The sequence below is a fragment of the Camarhynchus parvulus genome, chromosome 15 (genome assembly GCF_901933205.1).
Source record: "Camarhynchus parvulus chromosome 15, STF_HiC, whole genome shotgun sequence".
In the NCBI taxonomy this organism is placed as follows: Eukaryota; Metazoa; Chordata; class Aves; order Passeriformes; family Thraupidae; genus Camarhynchus; species Camarhynchus parvulus.
The window spans coordinates 6,944,949-6,967,423 of record NC_044585.1 but is presented as its reverse complement, the minus strand read 5'-3'; the positions used below and the strand labels follow the sequence as shown (position 1 = coordinate 6,967,423).

Here is a 22,475-nt window from a genome sequence, read left to right as displayed (position 1 = left end):
CTGACCCCTCAGAACAAGGCCCCTGTGAGGGATGCTGCTCCCCTGATCTCCTTCAGCTGAGACACTGCTTCCAGGAGGGCCCCAAAGTCACTGAGCCCTGAGCCTGCAATGGGATGAATTCCAGCCAGGACAACTTTCCTGAGGATTGGGGAAAACACAAATGACAGCATCAAATTTGCTTTCACTTACTAGCACAGCATGATCAGAACTGATAACCAAACATATAGTAATTTTTCCTAGATCTGCAGTTTTGGGTTGGGATTGGATTTGTGTCACCTTTTTGTCCTACTGAAATGTTATTATTTCATTTTTCAAACAAAATCTCAAACTTTATTTCTGAATTTTTTTTCATGGGTGGCAATAGAGGGTTTCAGTGGAGCCTGTAAATTACAAAATATTTTATAGTGAAGCCTGTAAGGAAATACCATAAAAGCCTGGAGTGCTCTTCCGGGTTCTAACACTGATAAACACGATACACACAAGATGTGAAACGGTAATTAAAAGAATTCCCAGGGGTATATGGATGTGTTAGGTGGCTTGTCAGGTTTTCTGGATACAGAAAACCTGAAATCAACTGTCAGGTTTAGCACTGCTCTGGCATTTGACATTGTGCAAGTTCACCTCAATGCTTTCCTTCTCCATCATCAGCAATGGGATGATCACATTGACCTTTGCAAGGTCTCTTGAGATCTACTAATGAAAATTACTGGGTGAGTGTATGATCATCATTCTTTGTACTACTGCTTCTGAAACACAATAATAGATTGCAGTTATTACCTTGAGACATATAAACGTAGAATGTATTAATGTTTTCAGGAACAGAGTTGTTATTTAAAGCAGTTATCTGGTGACTAAATAGACAAATTATACAAATCTCTGTTACATTGAAATTGGTAAAACGCATGCACATTAAATGTAATGTATTGTTCTTTTTGGCACTCTGTTTGAGTCTTAAAGTATAGACTCATCACTGTGACCAAAGATTGTTTAGCTTCTAGGCCCGATTCTCATTTAAAATCTGCAGATGATAATCTGCATACCTTCAGCAGCAGTCACGTCTATGGGAAGAAGAAAGTGTCCATAGGCTTAAAACTGAATGGTGTTTTTTCCTGATTTTTGTTTCTATTTTTAATGCATATGGGAAGTAAGAATAAATTCAGAGTCATTTAAAAAGCCTTTTAGGAGGCTGCACCAAAAGAGTCCACTGCAAGAATTTGTGAATACTGGATTTGAGGGCCATTTTGACTCTTCCTTTTATTCTTGTGTCTACCTTTTGTTCTGCCTAAACCAGCTTGGTTATTGTTGCCCCTTCTAGACCCTGTCCTTGGGGATCAGTGTATAGCTCCCATTGTTTGTCAAACTTGAATAGACTGATCTCAAGCAGGCTCTGATTCTGTGTCCACTTGAAGAGAGTGGTACTGTCAGGGCAGAAACTCTCTTGGAGAAGGCTAAAATACAAGCAGAAGCTTAATGAAAGGATTGTAGAATTGTCCTGAGTTGGTTTCAAAAGCTAAAAGATAAATAGTCCTGACATTTGTTTAAATAGTTTGTTCTGGAAGAGAACAGAGTGCTGGAATGCACATTATTTGGAATGCATAAAGCACATTTTAGATGGATTAAATATCTTTTCCCTGAGAGGTTTAAAAAAGCAGCTTTAAAGGGGAGACATCAGGGACCCTGACAGTTTTCTAGAGATGGGGTTTTGCCCAGATCCAGTTTGATTATCTCTACCAATTGTCCAGATGATGCAAGATATTTATTAGTAGATTTTGTAGCCTAATAAATGAGTGAATAATTCACAAGTGGTTACAAAATGATCTGATGTGTCCAATAAGTCATCCCAGTCCAGTAAATTGCATTTTTAATATCATAAAATGTGAGGAAATGCATCTGGAAATAAAGAACGCAGGGATGGGGCCAGAATGGCAAAAAGTACCTCAAAAAAGAATTTAGTTGTTACTATTTCAGTGTGACCTCTCAGGGTAATACTTTGGTAAACTGGACTGCTCTAACCATTTACTGTATAAAATACAGAATATATAGGGGAGACAGAGGAGTGACACTGCCTTTGTCCACGGCACAGGGACACTGGAATGCTGCACCACTTCTGGCACCCACGGTTAGGGAGGGAGGAAAACCACAGGAAATTATTCAAAGGAGGAACATTAATGAAGGGAATAACACGATATAAAATAGGGGCGTAGGAAGCTCAAGCTATTCAGGTTACCCAAGACAAAGCGGAGAGGCGAGGATGGCAGCGCACAGACCACTGCAAACGGCGAGAAGGGCAAGTTAGACAAACCCATGCGGATCGCGTGCCAGCATTACCTGGCTGCCTGCACCTGACGGGCCCTCAGCCACCAGCTGGGCCCGCCACCCCGGGGCGAACAGCTGTGCACGGCGCCGTTCATTCCGGAGCTCAGAAAGCCTCCAGCGGCGGGGCGGGGCGGGGGCGCGTTCCCGTGCAGGAGGTGACCGCGCGGTCCCCGCCGAGCGCACACCGCCCGAGCCCCGCGCCTGCGGCCGCTCCTCCGGCCACGCCCGCCGGGGGCGTGGCCGCCGCATGTGACGGACAGGCCTGCCGGCCAATGGCGCGTGGCGCGGCCGGCAGCGCGCGGCGGCGGGGCGGGGCCGCGCCAATGGCGCTCCGGTTGCCGGGCGCGATGGCAGCGACGCCGCCCAATGGGAAAATTCGCGGCGCGGGAGGCGCGCGCCGGTTCGCGTGCGGCCGCAGGCGGGCGGCGCGCGCGGGGGTCGGCGGCGCGCGGCGGCGGGGCGTGCACGGCGCGCGCCCCCTCACGCCTCCCGCCCTCTTGCCCTCAGGTGCGAGTGTTGAGGAATGTGCCCCGCTAGGAAAAATAAACAAATAAATAGAGAGGTGGGCGGGCGGCGGTGTCATGGTCTGGGCCGGGCAGTGCGCTCCCGTCTCCCCGCGGGCCGCTCCGGTTGTTTTCCGAGCAATAGTTTGGGTAGGGCGCGCGTTTTCCAGCCATGCCCTTGGACCTTTTTGCTGGAGCTGCACCGTCAGCGGCCAAGTCGGAGTGCGGGAGCGGGGACCCCGCGGGCCCGATGGCAACGATTCCATGTGCTCTGTAGAGAAGGGGAATTCCCCTGTGTGCTCTAAAAATCGCAGTAGAAAAGGTAAATGCAAGAAAAGGGTTAATGAGTACTTCCACCTCCCCCTCCTTCCTCCCCCGTTGGATAAAGATGGTCTTGGATACCCTTTGTAAATAGGAATGTGGAGGTGGGAGGGGAAAATCAGCCCGGCTCCGACTACTCGGCTGCCTCTGTGGGTGAGCGGGCGGGAGGAGCTGGTGCAGCCCGGGCGCTCTCCCGGGGAACGCGCGGGGGACGGACGGGCACCCGCGGGGCGGGCACGGCGGGAGCGGCTCCTGCGCGGGCAGCGCGAGAGGAAGACAAGGGGCTGACATGCTGCCCAGCGGCTGCCCAGCGGTTTACTGAAGAGTTGGGGGGTTTCCCCTTTTTATTATTTTTTTAACTTTTTTTCTTTTTTTTAATTGTACGCCGCCTCCTTGAAGCCAGTAGCAGCAAGGAAAATAAGCTGAGGACAGAGAAATAACACGGAGATGGTGAGCAGATCGCTGGGTTGGGGGGGAATGAATGAGGTTGCCGGGCTATTTTCTGTGAGGTTCTTGCAGGGTGTAGTACGTTTTGGGGTGATTTTGCATCACGATTCCGGGTTAGACTTCTTTGTTTGCTAAAGGTTCCTGGTTCAGGTTTAACAGCGTTCATCAGTTTATTGTGAGATGCGCAACGAGGAGTTGGTGTATGCGAATGCCTGAATTACATACGCAAGCCACACACACAAGCAAGCCCTAAACAAACCAACATTGTAATAATCCTGCAATATGATGGGCAGCTCGTGTCATGGAGGGAAGTCATTGCTCAGGTTATTTGTGGCATGCATAGGAGATGAGTCTCTTTGTAGCAAAGACCAAACAAAATTAACCTATTTTTTTCACACACGCGACATCCATTACAGACTTAAAAGCCAGAGTTAGGGGTTATTTTTTAATTTTCGCTTTCCCTGCAGTATTGAGGTCCACGGTTAAAATGTGACGTTTTTAGAAGTTGAAAAACTCTTTCAAATGTTCACTTCTAGGGAATATGAATATGTCTTTCTTGCTTTTTCTCTTTTTCTTTCATGTAGGCACTTGTTTGTGTATGTGAAAGGGGGAATTCTTAAAACATGCACTTTGCTTGTTACGCTGTACTGTTGTGCCTTTAGGTAGGTCACAATGCAAAACGTGATTCATAGCATGTTAAAAAACAAAACCCCAAGCAGATTTTTTTTTATCAAGTGAAGACCTGTTATCCTACCAATAGCTTAAACCCTAAATACAAGTTTTGCGGGGGGGAGGCGGGAAACAGCTCTCCTGATTGGTATTAATGGGAATGCTTTATGGTAAAAAATCCTGCTTCTAAATGACAGAATATTGACATTGCCTGATTGTAACTTCCTGTGGATAAAGTACTGCAATCTGCTGAATGCACTAGTCCTTTAAGGCTCCATAAATTTAGACATTTTGTTTACAAAATTGTGTAGCACTGCATGGTGCAGTAGTAAAATCTGAAATTTTAGTGATTTTAGAAATGTTTCAAGGCACTGCAAAAGAGAAAATATGCAGCCTTGTATTAAATCCCTTACGGAAAAAAAGGAAAAGGTTTGTTGTAATAAAGTAATACAGGGTATGCATGGTGACTAAAGTAACTGCAGGGGCTGGAGAGCTGGAGTTTGTATAGAAAAAATAAGTTGTGAACTATGCCGAGGTCTTCATCCTGCTAGGTATTTGGATGGATGATTCTTAAATTTATTTTAAGCAGCATCTCTGTCAATTCTTGTCTGAAATATTTAAATTATCTGCTCCATTGGCAAATGGGTTTATCTTCCCATTGCTTGGCCAAAGGAATGCGTTAGGAAGGCAAGAACAATAGTTTGACTGCATGGTTCATCCTTGTGCATTGTTCAGAGATCATAGTTTGCATTTTTTATGACATTGGTGATCTTTATAAAGTGGACTTGCTTTATTTTATTATTATGCCATAGTTGCCGTCAAATAACTGAAGTTCAATTTATATAACCATAGTTTTGATGGTCTATTTGGCTAAAAAATAATTCCCTTCTTTGAATTTCATCTCTTAAATTCAAAATCTCTGCAATTGATTTCAGTATCAGAAAGTTTTTAATATTGGAAGAACCAACAAGAGCTACAAATAGAGGGAGTTTCCCATTTTATTGAGTTAGGACACTGTACTAGAAGTGGCAAAATTCCTGCCTTTGGCTTATACTTCAAATTTTGTACAAACTGTACTTTAGATTAGATATCTTGTCCTGAAGACCATCTGTATGCATATTACAGTTATATAAAACTAAGCTTCTGTGCTTGATTTTATGTAATGCAACACATTATATCTGCAGTGCTTTTGGTGGATCTTGGGTAGTGTCAGAATTGATACACTGCAAGGAAAACCTGTTAGAATTCTTGTGCTGCCAGGTTTATAGTTTGTTGCTCTTAATATTTTATTGTGTGAGTATAAATCATTGACACAGACATTGTAAACAAATGCTGTAGCAGCTAAGTGTGATTTTTACATTTGGCTTGTGTGTTTCCAGTTTAACCCAGAGTATGACTATTCTGTCAGATGTGGGGCCATCCTAATAGCCATCAGAGTTACCTTCAAAGCACATAGGTCAGTTTCTTTTACTTTCTTGTCTGCCTCTACCGGATAAGGAGGAAAAGGCCAACTCTAGGGTTACACCAATATGGATAGGGAAGGAGTTTCACATGTGTTGCATGCAGTTTCCTTATTCAGACTCCTGGAAATTAGCAATGAAATTTTAAAGATTAAAATCCACCTATTTCTAGAAAAAATGTTCTTTCCATAAAGCAAGACATTTAGAGTATACCTGTAGCTTGACAAACCTATTTTCGTCACAGAAGGGCATTAGAGGTTTCATGGGTTTAAGCATTAAAATAAGAACAGGGAGATTTTCTTAAATTTCAGGTAGGATGTGGTCAACCTGTGAGCTGAAGCAAAGCAGGTAACCATCTGAGCATCTGAGAAAAGAAACAATCACCTTAGATAATGAAGTGGCTTTAATTTCCTTCAGCTAACTTGTGTAAAACAAAGCCAACCCCAGAAAACTGCCGTGCAAGTGTTTTGTTCCCTGTTTGTCCTTTTCACTCCTACCATTGCATTTCACAGGCAGTCCAAAGCAAACTGAAAAGCTGCTTCTGGTGCAGTCCGCTGAGCTTCTAGAGTCTACATCTTCTCCATTAGCTTAGGTTACATTTGTTTTAAGTAGTATTTAAGAGAAATAGCTAATTCTAGTGAATCCAGTTCTTTTTGTGACTGGTTTTGTCAGCATTCTAAGAAGAGACAGCTTAATTTAGTAATATCCAATCTTTTGAAAGCCTGACAGTCAACCCTCTGGCATTCACAATTTCAAGTAGCATTTGGTGTGTTGTCTGTAAATGGCTAATCATTTAATAGTAAGTGGACAGCATCTATTACTCATTAATTTATTTACAGTGATCAAACAAAATAATATTTTGGAGTCCTGATGAAACTCATTGATTGCCACTGTTTCAGGGTAGTCTGACATTTTGACCCACCAAAGTAAATGTATTTCTTGGAATATCAGTTAATCTTGGGGATTAAAAAAATGTGTAAAATACCCAGTAGGAATGTGTATATAGGTGGCATTTTTAAATATTTTGACCTTTGGTAGAGAATGCTTTGATTTAGTTAATGAAGCTCCTATCTAGTTACTCCTCATTCCTACAAAGAACATATATTTTCTTACAGTGTTGCTGTTACTGGGAGCTTACCATTGTTGGAATGAATGTGTCTTTCTGAGAATACTGAATCTTAACTAAGGCAGCATTATACTCTTGAAGTGACTGGCTTCATTTTTTTTAACAGGTTATTTTATCCAATTCTGTAAAAATTGACACTGCATTTGTGTGTGTGTGTATATATATTTGCTTTGTAGTTACATGGGTTTTGTTCCATCTAGATAAACATTTCTGTGAAAGGTATCTTGGTTTGATTTTGCAAGTCTTAATGCTCTATATAATCAACTGATGTTAATTACCGTAAGTTGAGTGATTTTTGACTATAGTCAAATATCTATTTTGACTATATATTTAGAAAGAGTTAAATTGTAATATTCAGATCACAGGTTCCAGACTAAGGGGTCCAAGAAAGTAGTTCTCCTCCACTACTTGCATAGTGGTGATGCTGCTGCTGGCAGTATTACAAGGTACTGAGATCCATTGAGAACATATGGGCAAGGTTGTGCCTCTGTCTCTCTCTCCGGTTTATATTTCACTGGGAAGACCTTTCTGTTCCTGAGCTACATGCAGTATGCTTCATCTCTTCAGATATGATGGTTTTCTTAGACAATTTGGGATTTTTCTTCCATAAGGTCCTTGACTGGGTTGTCAAAATCTTCTGTGCATGCTTCAGTTGATGTTATTTATAGTTATGCTTTTTCTGCATCTCAGAGCACATGCATTTTGTTTCAGAAGCTGCGACAGGGTTTCCATGAGATACCGTGCAGATATACACCAGTGCACCAGTAATCTATTAGCTTCTGATTTGTAGGTCAGGGAGGAATTGAGATTTTGCTGTCTAAGCAGTATCACCTCTTTGCTGCTTCAGTGCTTACGTGACATCTCAAGTTGGCTGAAAATTAAAAGGACACTGTCAAGGTATCTTTGAAAATTTCGTTTTTATTATTTATTTTGTTTGCCTTGTTACTGCTGTCATAAGCCATTGGAAACTTGAAGTCTAGTGTCTTAGCAACAGGCCTTTGTCCTCTAGAACAGGTACTGTTTAGCTGCTTATGGTTTATTTAAGAGTTGTGAAGCATTTTCTGTCTTCTGAAATGCATTATTGAATTACAGCTTAAACATTGCAAGCAAGTGAGAGGGGAGAAATGAGTAAATCAGTTTGGGGTAAGTTCTGACATTTTGTCATTACAGCAAACTCAAAATATTTATTCTTTTCCTTATTTTTTTCAGCACCTAGTAATTTGGAGTCTAGAATTATGCATCAGTGCTTCCTTTGCACTGTTATCCTTGTGAGTGGACTTTTCAGGGGCTTGGTACCAAGACCTGCATTCTGGTTGGAAATAGCTGGAATTACCTGATGAAGTAATCTGTATAAGAATTCTTACAGGTGCAGTGATATTGACTGATTGAGGTGCTGAGCAGTAGTTTTACAGGAGCTAGGCTTTGTATATCACAAATGCCTTTTTTCTGCTCTAAGCTTAGTTACCTTCCCCTCTTATTTCTGCTCTCATAAAAGGAATGATCATGGGTTTTTTTTTGTACAGAAAAATGTTTCCCTAACTTTTCCTGTATGAAGAAGTCTTTTATTAACTTATCTACATTGATTGCAATGTAAAGTCAGTGAAACTAGACTTACTGTTTCCAGTAATTTTCTCTTCTTCATCTGCTCTGGTGGTGGAAATTCTACCCATGAGTTAGAATACCTCCATGGAGCCTTCTTATTACAGTAAATGTTCTCTGTTTAATTTGGGTTATGTAGTGATAAAATTTTAAGTAACTGCTATTCAGACCAGTGAGAGAAGTGATGGCACAGACTTTTTTACTGGATTATCCTGTTGGTGAGAAACTGTATTGTAATGTTTCACGATCAACAGTGTCCATGGCTACTGGATTCACAGCTTGATGAGAGCTGAATGTATATAATGATATTGGATAGTCTAATTTTTGCAGGTTTTAAAGGGGAAAACTATAATCTTTTTAACAGTAGGCAGAGTAGCAAAGCTTGCAGAGATTGCCCAGAGGAAAGCAAATGGTAACAAAAATGGTTCATAGAGTGCTGACTGTCTTGGGGAAGGAGAATCTCAAGTGTGATATCACTCAAGTTGGGGTAGCTACAGTAACTTTAGGCATGTTGATTAGATGCCTAATTGAGAGAGGGCAGCCACTTCTGGCTGTGGATTAAAACAGTGCATACAGACAGACTTCTCTGGAGGCTGATCCAGTTTATGAGGTTGAATCAAGTCTTCTAATCGGCACTTTGTAACCATCTCTCTGCTGAGTAGCAAATATGGGTATTTTATGGAGGCTATGTTCTAAAATTAGCAATTTAAAAAGCTGAAATAATCTAACATTCTATCTACAATTCATAATCTGATGCAAGGAAGCTTCAGTCATGTTCATCAGTAGGATGTTAATAACCACTCATAAAACTTTGGTTCAGTTTTGTGTAACAGTCCCTGTATTCTAATGGTGCCAAGGTATTGAAAACTGTTAGTGTATGCAGGATCCATACTTTTGAAAGTTTTCTGGAGTGTTTAAGACACATACTCTTTTGTCCTGAATAACGATCACATGTGAATTTATTTTATCAATGTAATGTCAAGTGAAGTCTCAAACACAAATCCTTGAAAACTTAAACTGGCAGTGTTTTGCTTCTTTGCACCACAGGCTAGGGTCATGCCATGCTGGTATAACTTCTCCTCATATTTTTAGACTGGTTCTTTTTTAATTCAATGTGACAATACAAGTAGTGAGTTATTGATGGCAGCTAAAGTGAGACCATTATGACTGTAATCAATAACATACCTGCATGGAATAACAACTACTACCAGGGACATATTTTGTATTGATTCAGAAATTTATGCTGTCTCCACTACACCCAGTCTGCTACTTCCATAATTTATGTAATAAAATCTCTACTTTGGAGAAGCTGTTACTAAGTTAAATACCAGGAAATGATGACATATCAAGATGTAAATTACATATTGAAGATTTTACTACAAGCAGAAATAGCACTTGCTAAATTCCTGTGGGTTCTGATTCAGGACCAAGGCACTTCCTTGCTGCAGGCTGGAGGATAATGGAAGTCAAAACCGTGTTCCCTCTCCTGAAGCAGTATTTTAGAGCTGCAGGGTAAGGTGCTGGTTTTAATGTGGTGTGACGATGGAAGATTATTGAATTGTTCAATCCATACGTTTGAAACCTCTGTAGGTTCCCACATTTTTTTTTCCTGTGTTTCACTGTGCTGTGTTCCTGTAGGTGATAAACAGTCTTCAGCTTTTACAGACTATTTGCTATGCTGATGGTGGGATTTCTGAATCCCAACCCATGCTCATCTATCTAGACACGGAAACAATCACCTCATTTCATTTATGATCCCACAAACCACTTTCCACTGTTTTAGAAGCAGAGAAGCAGTATGGTAACTCTGATTTTTAGGAACCTTAGTATTTAAGGTTCTGAAGAATTAATGTTAAACTGAGCTGAAGCTTGTTATATATATAAAAGGAATATGAGCGAATCTCAGTTACATATATAAATAAACTGATACTTTGGCTGAGACTTTCAGTGATCTGTTAGGAATTTAGACCCAAACTCTTAAAGTGAATTAGGCACCTAGTGCCTATTTAATTCCTTTATATATCTTTACAATATTATCACTGAAACCAAGGGTTTAGGAATCTTTTTGAAAGCTTAGATCACAGGTGTGTAAACTTCCTTGACTTGTTTCTTTCATGTTTGTGTGATTGTTACAGCTTTATTTTCAAATACAGATGGATTAATTTGGTAAGATGTATTGACGTGTATATTTAAATTTTTGGAACTATTTTAAAAATGCACATACAGATCAGTTTAAGAAAAATGTCAGTCTCCACAGACGATGACCAAACGTAAAGAAGATCTGAGCATAAAACTTGATTTTTGGTGTCAGGATATGTATTTGTTTACGTTTGGATTTGAAAGACAGTCGTACAATAAACACAAGAATTCTGTGGCCTTTCTCACCATCCTTGTTTAAAACTGCACAGTTTTGAAGGCATTTAGTACATCCCCAAAACCTGAGAAAATAATTGAGGTACATACAGCTTTTGGAGAGTTTCAAAATACGAAGTTGCCATTTATACTGATGTAAACTGTGTAATTAAGTCCATTTTCCAATTGAGGTTGTATAATTCAGAGAATATTGAACATCTACACTTGCTTCAGGCTGTCTAGTGGACTATATTGCCCACAATTAAACAGATGAATGCACAAATAAGGATAGGCATCCTTCCAACCACTTATAGCTATATTTAGCAAATTCTTCTCATTTCCCTCTCTGTAGGAGTGTGATGTTGGTAACCTTAACATTGGCGAAGAGAGCTGTCAGTGTCTTAAGCTCTGCCCTACAAGGTGTTTTACTTTCCCATATTGTTTTGACCTTGTATTTGCTCCCTTTCTTTTGGATTAACCATTTATATGTCCTAAATGAAAAAAATTGCTTTGCATTATGCATCTGAATGTAGAAAGAAGTAGAAGGTCATTCTCTATGCCACAAGGGATTAGGAAGATCTGTAAAGTTTCACAAGTTAAATGTTCTGAAATGCATTCAAGATACAACCAAGGCAGGGGAGCAATGCAGAAAAATCTCTTCTTTATGGAAATCTGAGGTATAGATTCTGTATTTCTTTTACATCATTTTATGTATCACTATTTCAAGAACTACAATGACTCATGTTAAAATGCAGCAGCCTTTCTATGTAGTATTACCTTTAGAAAACATAGAATTGGGCTGTAATTACCTGTAATTGGCAGTAGACATTTTAAGCATAAATAAGACTATGTATTGGCTTATTGTAGATTTTATTTTTTTGTACTACAGGCTTACTACCTGTGCAATAATGAGTAAATATAGCAGTGTTTTGAAGTTGCAGTGTTTAGCCAAAGAAATTGGCGACTGATCCTGGTAGTGAAAGAACTTAACAGGTGCCAAATGCAGATGTGTGTGTTGCAGTAATGCAGGTGGGAAGAGGAGGCTGGTGGACAGGGATTTGGTGTATATGGGATTGAACTGTGTGATTCCACCAGTGATGCAGAAAACAAGGCCTGAGATAGAAGCCTTTTAGCCCTTGATTAGTTAAAGTAATGCAGGGTATAGTTTGTCATGGCGCCACAAAACCAAGGAAAGACTAATAAGAATTACAGGATAAGCTCAAGTATTTATTGTGAAAAGGGGTTGAAATCTAGGGGAAAGCAGCTGGTCTCACACAGGAGAGAGGGATATTTTAACATTTTAAAAATTATTTTTTCGTTGATGTGCTAAACTAACATATTTTAGAACTGTAAAAGCTTCAAAAATACTAATACAGGTATTTCTGTTGTTTCAGAAATAGACAAACTGTGGAGCTGTAATCTGTAGGAAAAGTACTGATCTCACAGTTGCTGATTTTGGTTAATTACATAGTGATAAGGCATGTAGAGATTTCAGAAGCTTTAATGTCTACATTGTAGTTCAACTAAGAAAACTAGACTTTCACATGGTGTCTGATTTAAATGAGCTGTCTTCTGTCTGTGATCTGTTAAGTATATCTGCATGTACCTATGAGACTGCTATCCAGAGGATATAATTATTTTGTTTACCATTTTGAGATTGATGTGGATGGAATCAATACCAGTTACTTTGCTTTTCATTACTGAAGGCATCTGAAATGTTGACCAACCTTACCTTCCTTGTGTCAAACAGATCACAAAGCCCTTATATACACACATTTGACCTTCTAGGACATTCTTCAAAGAACTGGCAGGCTTAGCATGTCACTTTTTTCCTCACTTGAAGAAATTAAATCTAATTAAGAGGATCCTGCTAATACAATGTAGATACAGATTACAGGTGCACAGTGTGCAGAGTCCAGAATGAAAATAGCTGTAATGGAGAAGCCGGGGGAGGGGGAAGACCCTGAAATAGGCTGACTTAATTATCAGTCTTGTAGTCTAAAATAAGAGATTCAGTAGCTGCACTGATATGAAACATTTACAGCAAGTTGGAATATTCTATTGGGGAAAATCTCTCAAGGCATTTTCTTCTAGACAATATAAAATGAGAAAGGCATTATGCACAAATGCGACGGTTCCACAATTTCAGTATTGGTGATTAACACATGATATTCATTTCCCTCTTCTTCACCCAGGTGTGGTTTGATTGGGTACACCTGAATTACCTAAGTGCTTTAAGAGTGGAAGCATGAACAGAATTGACTTCTCCTTGGGAAACCTTTCACATTTCGCTGGCTGTTAATGTTGTCCTTCTTACAGCAAATGTCACTTGAGACTTTGTAATAGAGAACAAAAAAATATGCTTGTGCATGCTTGTCGTTTCACATGAAATCAAGAGACTGATTTCTGATAGAAATCTCAAGAACATTGAATTCATGCAAGCTTCTCACAGATCCCCCTCAGAATAACTGGGTTTTGATAATATTTTTTGAGGCAAGGAGTATTAATAGTAGATTATCTGAGAAACTAACTATTTGAAATACCTTTGATACTATGAAATGGAGAGAAACTTACTGAACATGTACAAGACAAAATCCAACTAGTTTAAAGTAGGTGTAATATCTAGGACTAAAAAAAAAGTGTGCTTGTTTTGTGTGTCCTTGTGTGACTGGGGAATTTAGAGCAGTCATTGGAAGATGAAGGAATCCAACTCTCTGCATTATTGGACCCAGAGGCCATACTGTGTGATTACTAATGCATGCAGGCATGGTCAATAAATTTCATGGTTATACATCTCATTGTCATTTTTGGAGCTCATTGATTTAAGCAGCTTGTGCTGATCAAGAATATTACAACAGGCAGCACAGTGTCATATGCTGACAGGTACAAAGTGGAGGAGTCTTACTTCAATCAAAACTGAAGAAAAATTTGCTGTTAAGTGTGAACTGAATGCTGGAGCAAGTTGGCCAGAGATTGCAGCGATCATGTTCCTGAAGATTTTCAAAACCTGACTTGAAAAGATCCTGAGCAACTTGCTCAAATTGACTCTGCTTTGAGCAGGAGAGTTGTCAGGTGATATCCAAGGGTATTTCCAGTCTCAGCTGTTCTGTGTCTGCTGTGCAAAAACCAGAAAGTAGTTCCAAGGTTGCAAGACAATATCCCTTTCTGTTTCTCAGCAGTGGGGATAAGGCATCAGTGGCTCTCCCTTTTCCAGTGCTGGCTGTGAAGGGGAGCTGGATGGACAGAGCTGAGTCAGACTAGGATTTGGCTGCAGGTCTGAGGGCACCATTAGCAGCTGCATTTATGAGACTGCAATTTGTGATTTTAACCAACTTGGTTGTGTCTATTTAAATTTACATTTAAGGTCAAACTTCTGCCATTAATGCAGTAAAGAATTTTAAGAGGTTTATTCAAATTTAATGCTTCCACTGTCACTTTATACAGCTGGCTTCAAAGCATATTGATTTACATTGAACATAATCTTCTAATGAGTTTTTGTTTTTGCCAGGAGATACATGTTTCTTCCATTATCTTGTTTGCTTCTATTTTGTTCTTTGTGAGTAATATTTGCAATTACTTTTCTACAGTACCGTGTTGGTAACGGCAGCAGGAAGCCATAGTTAGCTCAGCTGGAACATTTTGGCCTCTGGAGCTCTTGTTACTGCATTCAGAGTAAGAAATAACTGCCTGCTTATCTTTGTGCCATTTGGATACTCTCATACCATTTTTTGTTCAATATTTCTTTATTGGTTAGACTTAAGACAGCTGGTAGGAATAGAAAATCCAAGTTGATTGTAACAGATATTGTCTGACATTGGCATGTCTGTAACTAGGAAGATGAAAACAATGTGCAGTAAATATTTTGGACAAGCTCAAAGAAGTTGCTAAAATAATTCTTAATTGTCCTGCCGGCTAGACTGGATGAACAAAGTGAAAATTTGCTTTTGTTTGTGCACACTTTTGAAGAGCCTCAGAATTGCTGTGATAGTGTATTGAACTGTATGTCTGCTCAGTGCTTTTGTGGACTTATTTCATGTACCTGTAACTTCCATCAGAGCAATGTTCTTGTGGAGAGCATGTCCTATGGCAGTTGTGGGACTGGGAGAGCTGTGCTCAGTTTGCACCTCAACAACTGGTCTGCATTAAAGCACCTTGAAGACACATTTGTAATATTAAAATAAAGGTGCTTAGCCTTTGTTTAAAATCCTGTCTCTCTGGAAGCAGGTTACCTAATGAGCATGTTTTACTCATCTCGTGGGGACAAAGCCTGAGCTGTTAAATTTGTGGCAGCAAAACGAAACAATTTTTGAATCAAGTCATCATTTTCTGCATCAATAGAAGGTGATGCCCTTGTCAGCTGGCATTGGTTCAGCATAAGGTTCCAGTCAGAATTGGCTGCTTTAGGCTTTGAGTTGCTCTTTAAGAGACCTTCACCCTTCACTCTGTTTGGAGCTGCTGCCATGGTGGGTCTATTGAATATTTATAAGAAACTATTACGAGACTCCTTCCTCAGTCACAGTGTAAACTTGTTAGTTCTCGTCTGGCAGAATGAAGCTTGTTCAAGCTCATGACAGACTCTACTTCCATCATTTCTTCCCTGCTTGCTGTTGTGTGTTAAGCCATGATACTGATTTAAGTTCAAAATACAGCTGCACTTGTACTACTACAGTAGTTTCAAGGTTGGCTTGGTTCCTGAGAAACTCAGACCTTGTGGGACCTGGAGTTTGGCAGACTAGACTCATAACCTTGTTAAAAAAGTTAAGGCTGGAAAGCTTGTTCTCTTGCTCTGCTGCTTGACTTAACTAATGTTTTAGTCAGCTGTGCACAGAGATAGCCAAAATCACACTGAATCCACACCCCTTGCAATTTTTAGGATATGACATTGCAAAAAGTTAGGGATCTGTTTTAATAGGAGATTGTTCTCATCAAAAATTTTTATAGTACACTTGACTATCTCTTCCCATGAACATCTTCACCTAATTCATCTTCAGATGCTGGAAAGAGATGAATTTTTAATCATTAAATAATTAAAAATAAATTACCAGAATGTCAAACACACTTTTTGAACAAAGTTTTTCATAAAAGAGAAAAAGTTATAATGTACATAAATGTAAGTTATGGATAATTATAATTTTTTCCTGAACTCTTCTTAGGTCTTAGAGGCATGTGTAGGTAGCAGGGTATCCAGATTTGTAGCTCAAGTGATACCTTGAGCTTACATCATCATGAAGAAATTCACTGATTATTTACTTTTTAACAGACCATAATTTTCCACTTGTTTTAAGAGTAGAAGCTTTTAAAATGGCTCACACAAGATAGACATATTCAATTCAAAATAATTTTAGAAATGCAGTTTAGGATTTGTTGCTATGTTTTAAAATTTTGTCAAGCTATTAGTGGCATTTTTTTAATATGTAGTATTACCCTACTGATATCTGTTTAATATTATTTCTCATGATTACTGTAACTGTGTTTCTTTTGGTTTAGAGGAAATTGTGTGTTCATTTTTTTCTTGGAGAAAGGGTTTTTAAAGGGGCAAGCATTGGCAAGATTTTGCTTCTGACCTCTGGATTCTGTTGCTCATTAGACAAAGTCTGAATTGCTAATAAAAATGAAACTTTTGAGGAAAGTTCTTGCCTGAGGTTGGATTTGCACTGATTCAACCTGTTTTTTTGTGATTAGACCATCTCCCTCAGTGCTGTTTCTGGAACAACGTGACCCTTTTAATGAATTTTATTTTGTGACAAACTGAATTTCCGTGTACGTGCTCTACTTGCTTGTGCGTTTTGTGTTTGTGATATGGTTTCTCCTTTGTTCTGCAGCACTTAAAAGCATTTACGTATCAGAGTTGAAGATAAATAAAGCATCCTGTTAGTAATTAGCTAGATTTTCATTGTGTCATCCTGAAGGCCCTAGAATTACTGTATTGAGACATAGTGTTGTCTTACAACTTGTAAATAATTCAATGAAACATAAAATTTACTGTGGAAGGTGATGACACCCAAGGAGAAAATACAGATTTTTGGGAAGAAGTCAAATGCTGACTCGCTTAAAGAAATTGGGGGACAAACCCCAAAGTCTTCCTTCATAAAAACCGTCTGCAGGTAGTTTAGTTCATATTTTTTCCATCACTTAAAAATCAGTTTCTCAGATGCAAGAAGCTGTTTTTCCCACTGAGTTCACAGGCATCCTTTGTGGATCAGAATGTTAGTTTTGTCTGGTGTTAGTGGGTTCTGGTGTGACCTTGTGGGGGAGTACTCTTCATCCAGAGCAGTAACCTCCCCCAACAAAATAACCCCTAATTATTTGTGAGATTCATTACTTAAATCACTGCTGTGAATCCCTGTGTCAGTGTGGCTATCCTAGAAATCCAGTGCAGCCAGCAGTAGAAGGGTCAATGGCCAGTGGTGCTTTGGCATTGTAGTGCTACAGCTACACTTGGGCATTTATCAATCAATTGATTTAAATATTTATTCCAATAACAAATGATTTTTGGAGTTCATGACCCAAAGCTGTCAGTAGAAACTTTGCCACATACTAGAGCATTCAAATTAGATAGACATTTCAGCCTTGAACTTTGATTTTGGGAAGTAGGAACTCTAGAGATTGATGAAAGCCTTGAATTCAGCTGTTTTGAACTAGGGATGGCAGTGCAGTTTTGGCAGGTGTTTGGGCTGTGAACTCTATGGGAAGTTGTCTCATTCCTCAGGTCAACAAGCCTTTACTCACACTAGTTACAGAGTTTATTCAGTTTGATCTGCCTCTTATGTTTTCCAGGGAGATCCGTAACTGAGTTGTGCTTTATGAACAAGGGGAGGGGCCTAACAACTCGCCTGAAAGGGTGGTAAGAGTTGGCAAAATTTCTTACATAAGTTTATATTTCTTTCATTATTACATGTGTTTGTGTGTATGAAATCTAGAAAGCAGAATTGTCTGGGACAGTAAATAGATTTAAAAAGTAGCAGTCTCACAGTTGACATTTGTTAGCCAACAATAAAGTGATAAAAGGCTAAATTCTTTTTATAGTAATAGCCTGTAGTGACCTTCCTATCAAACAGAAGGACTTTTGATCTGAGTATAGCTAAAATATGCAAGAGTTTTAGTAAGCCTGCTTGGAATATCAAATCACCAAATAAAAACAAGTGTTTGTTATAATCAAAATGTAGAATAATCAAGTGCATATAATGTAGCTAATAATAAAGCTTCCAAAACTTTATAAATGGGCCTTGTCAAGATGTTTTGTGCTGCCTGGCTTTTAGACAGGAGGTGAACTGACTTCCCACCTCTGGACTGGCCCTTCTCAGCCCCTCAGTTTTGTGTTCAGCTGTACAGACAGGTTTCATTTGGGGTTGTTCCCAGAGCTGTCTGTGCAGAAATCTGTGGCAGGGGAATGTTGCACAGTTGTGAACTCTGTGGTTACCTCAGCATGGAGTGTGGGCCTTGCTGCCCCGGAGCCTCCCTGCTGTAGGAGAAGGGCCCATGGCAGGACAGCACAGTCAATGTAGGCAACGAGCAAGCAATTTATTAATTTGTATGGCTCTCACTAATCTTAGAAGTTATTCCTGAGACCTAACCAGGCAGAAGCTTCCTTACACAAGGAGAAGTAATTTACATGGGTATAAAGGAACATAATTAAAAAAACCCTGATCTCTTAAGTGACTAAAACCAGAAGATGGCTGTACTTGCTAAATGAATAAAAATGATCAAATAATTCAAACTTCTAAAAGCTTTCATTTCTTTTTATTAGTCTCCTTTTAAATTTGTTTAAGGGAAAGTAGATTTTTGGGTAAAAGATGGGAATACAGTTTACACAGTACTAGCAGAACTGAAAACTACTGCTTTTGAATATCCTAAGCAGTATAGAAGAGGTGGGAGATTTCTTAGGGGATTTTTCACTATAATAGTCAGCCTGAGGTGAAATTCATATTTCAGGGAACTATTTAGTGCAAAAGAAAATTATTGTAGGGGTGAAAAGGAATAAAGTAATAGGAACAGAAGGTGTTATCTTTCACCACACAGCCTCACTACTTGTTTAAAATTAGGTAAAAAGGTATAAGGCAATCAAATGAAATGCTGTTTGTAGAGACATGACAAACATGTATCTATTTTTATTCTGCAGTATATTTGTGAAGGTAAGGAATGTATAGCTTTGAAAATCTTCCTACTTTTTATACTCTGAAGAGTCAAAGAGTCCTAATTGTCCTATCATTACCAAAGGGCTTTTTTACAGAGTTCGTGTCTAAGAGTGATTTCTTGTTTCAGAAGTGAGGTATTCTCTGTGTTCCTTTTAAAGAGCACGTCACCCTTAATCAGGAGAGCCATACATTTTCAGAATGATGGTACTTTCAATTTATTGCTTGTCAGCCCTAAAGAATGCTAGTCATTTTCTTTACAAGTGCAACTCATTGACTGAAACTGCTAACTTATAAAGCAATTTTAGGTTTATTTTGATTGGTTATTGGTTTGTGGCTTTTAATGATGAGATTGAATTGCATTTCTGTGCAATAGACATTGTGGTGGAAAATCTGGAAAGTTGGAGCCGTTTGGAACTGCTCTTACTCCCACTGAGGTCAGCAGCAGCATTTCTGTGGCTTTCAGTGGGAGTAACATTATACTGTCTGAATGTGAAGACTTTTCTTTCAAAAACCACTTATAATAGTCTGCTTTAGTTAGGGTTACATGAAAACTAAGTAACTATTGTACTGCTTGTTTATGGAAAAAAAAAGGTATTTCCTAAGTAGGAGAAAGAAGTTGTAACCATTTCTGTTGTGCCAGCATATTGGGTTTTTTAATACCTGCAGCTCTGGAAGTCATAGAACAAAACTAGTTTTGATTATATTCTCCAGTGTGTTTTATTATATTGTCTGTGGGAGTAGATTTGAGCAAACTGACTGCCTTCTCACAAGGCAGGGAGTGCTGCAGGATGAATCCTTGCAGGTATTAATGGTCATGTAAACAGGGAATCTGGATTGGAGAGGAAGTGTCGTCTGAATACATGTAGTTTTCAAAGCTGTGTGTTAGTTCTTAAGTTTTCATTAAAAGTTAATTATTATTAGCAGCATTTTCAAGGATGTCATTAAGAAAAAGGTTATTTTCTACAAAGTTGAACATTTGAAAATGTGAGATGCTGTGTTTGCTATGCAGTAACTGTCAGAAGAATTTTTTAAACCCTTCTATGAAGATGCTTGGCATAGAAGTTTCTAGTCCATGGTTGCCCAGAAAAGATTTCTTAAACATCAAAAATAAATGCCTTTTCAGAAATTAATACTAAATAGTCATTTCCAGCACTGTAGTTGTGTGATTTAAATGGTCAGTTTTGCATGCAGTATACAAAATGGAGTTGACTTGATTTGAAATGTGTTCCAGGCTGCCAGATTTCAGACCTCAGCCATCCAGACTGAGTGTTTTTAAGCTGTTAAGAACATTTTTTTTTCCTTGTAATTAATTTTCTTTCCCTAATTCATTGCTTGTGGATTTATGGATGCTTATTTTGGGTTTCTACCATATTTTCTGGAATGATCAAGAGTGATGAATTAATCTTAATTGATGGATTACTATACATTAATCAAACTCTTACTTAATAAGCTTGATATTTCTTGCAAGTAAGCTATTTCTTAAAAATACTGTCTGTAGTTGAGTTTATTAAATTAAGACTTGAGCATATAAGAGTCTTTGTCACATAGGAGAAGCACAAGTTATGACCCAAACACTCAAATTACCCAAAGTTAGCATTTTGTTCTATAAGCATTTGCAGCACAAACAAATCTGAACTAAATAATTTTAGAAAGGAATTTCCCCTCCATATAGGATACATTATATGTAGATGTTAATTAGGGATTTTTCATCTGTGGCTCTTGGAGATTATTTTTATCTGGTTTATCTGATGCCAAGTCTATTTATCTCGAATGGGAAGTTTTACTATTGTCTCTGCATGACATGGTTTACAAACTAAGTCTGATGACTTTGTGTTGTGTGCCTGAGAATTTACCTCTACATGATTATCATTAGTTAATGATCATACAAGCTTTCCAGAATTGCTGCTGAGTCTTACTTTTGCCTTCACTGTTACCCGCACCATGGTAGTGCCTTTGGTGGTGTTGAATAGATATAAAAAAGTACATTGGATTCTTATTTACAATATGCATAGATTTATTAAATTAATAGTTTAGGGAGCATCAGAACTACTGAAATACTGATTACTGCAACAGGAATTTTTTTTTTAGGATGTCTATTAAATGTTTGCAAAATTCTTAACCTCTCTGAAGTAGAATTTCACTGAATTGCCCAGCTAAAGTTGGTCTTGGAAGAAGTCTGTATGATACATCATTGTGTGCTGCCCTGCTTTCTGCTTCATGGCTTGGGGAAAACCTGCTTCATCTGAAAGGCATTAGTATTCAAAGCCTGGATGCTTTTCTGGACTCAGAGGACTGATAATCTGTATTTGGGATATGCATGTGGAAACATGCTAATGTACACCTATCAATGGAGCTGTACCTCTTTGCACACATTAGTATTGAAAACAAATATGTAACTTCTGATCCTTGAGATCCAGCTGCCAGTGTTTGTGTTCTGGTCAAACGTGCGGTGCAGCTCCTCTGTCTTATCTTTGCAGACATATTCCCAGATGCCATACCAAATTTCCCCATATAGATCCAATGAGGAGATTACAGATTTAGAATTTAATCTGTACTTGCATAGCAGGAGTCATGGTAGGGCTTCTAAATATTCATTCAGTGTTCGTGGAGACATGTCTGGCAAGATGGAATAAGATGGGCATGGTCTATTAAAACTACAGTGAATAAAACTTTAGGACCCAATCTCTTGATTTACATTTCTTACAGCAACACGTCTATAGAATTGACAAGATATAAATATTAGACAAATTTTCTCTTTTCATTTAGGTTCATTAAAGGCCTTTCCAAGTGGATGAAGGAAACTTGAATGGTGAAAATAATTAAACAAAAAATATAAAGCATTATCTTAGAAAAATGTTACAATACCTGCTCCTTAATAAGCCAGAAACATATCCTCACAGACCAGATACAGATGGAATTGAAATGCAACCAAGTTAGCTGCTGTACCATCTCATGGTGACTGTTTGTTTTTTAAGTTTTCCTTCAAGTGTTAAAAAGTATACTTATACAAGAGGACAGACAATTTTTTTTTTTTTTGCTTTGGGCTACTTTCTTGATTTCTTGTACTTCCAGTATTATTCTTCCATCATAAACTTCCATGCCTTATGGTAAGCAGTTTTTTTAAAAATTTGCTTTATATGGTGTAAAAATCGGTGCTGGGCTTCAACAGGGATGTACATAGAACAAGTCTTCTGAAATTGACGTGCAGCTGTGCTGTAGAAATGTGTTGGAAATTGTCAGGAAGAATTTTGTGAGACTTTATCTTGCACAACTAAAAATAAAGGGTTTTCCTGTTAAAAACCTCATGACTTCACTGAGATAGGTTGTAAAATACCTACATAGTGAAGTCGAGAGCATTTGGACTCTAATAAAACAGTCCCCTTTGCATTTTGGATTTAAAGCTGAATTTTTCTTCCATCTGGAGGGTTATGCATGAACAACTGCAGAGATGTGTTGTTCCATGAGAGTTCTGGCAGGGATTGTTTCCCTGGAATGGTGCAGTCAGGAGCAGAAGGGAAACGTGCCCTGATCTGTTTCAGAAGCTTAA

The 22,475-nt window shown here is 38.8% G+C and overlaps 1 protein-coding gene across 1 annotated transcript in view; it reads left to right on the top strand.

Moving 5' to 3' along the window:
* The first annotated feature begins 3,328 nt into the window (after positions 1–3,328).
* The window catches only part of ARVCF (ARVCF delta catenin family member), a 245,667-nt gene continuing 226,520 nt past the window's right edge, over positions 3,329–22,475 (top strand). Inside the window, 2 exon segments of the mRNA XM_030958635.1 lie at positions 3,329–3,590; positions 17,571–17,637. The gene's annotated coding sequence lies outside the window, so the exon portion shown is untranslated.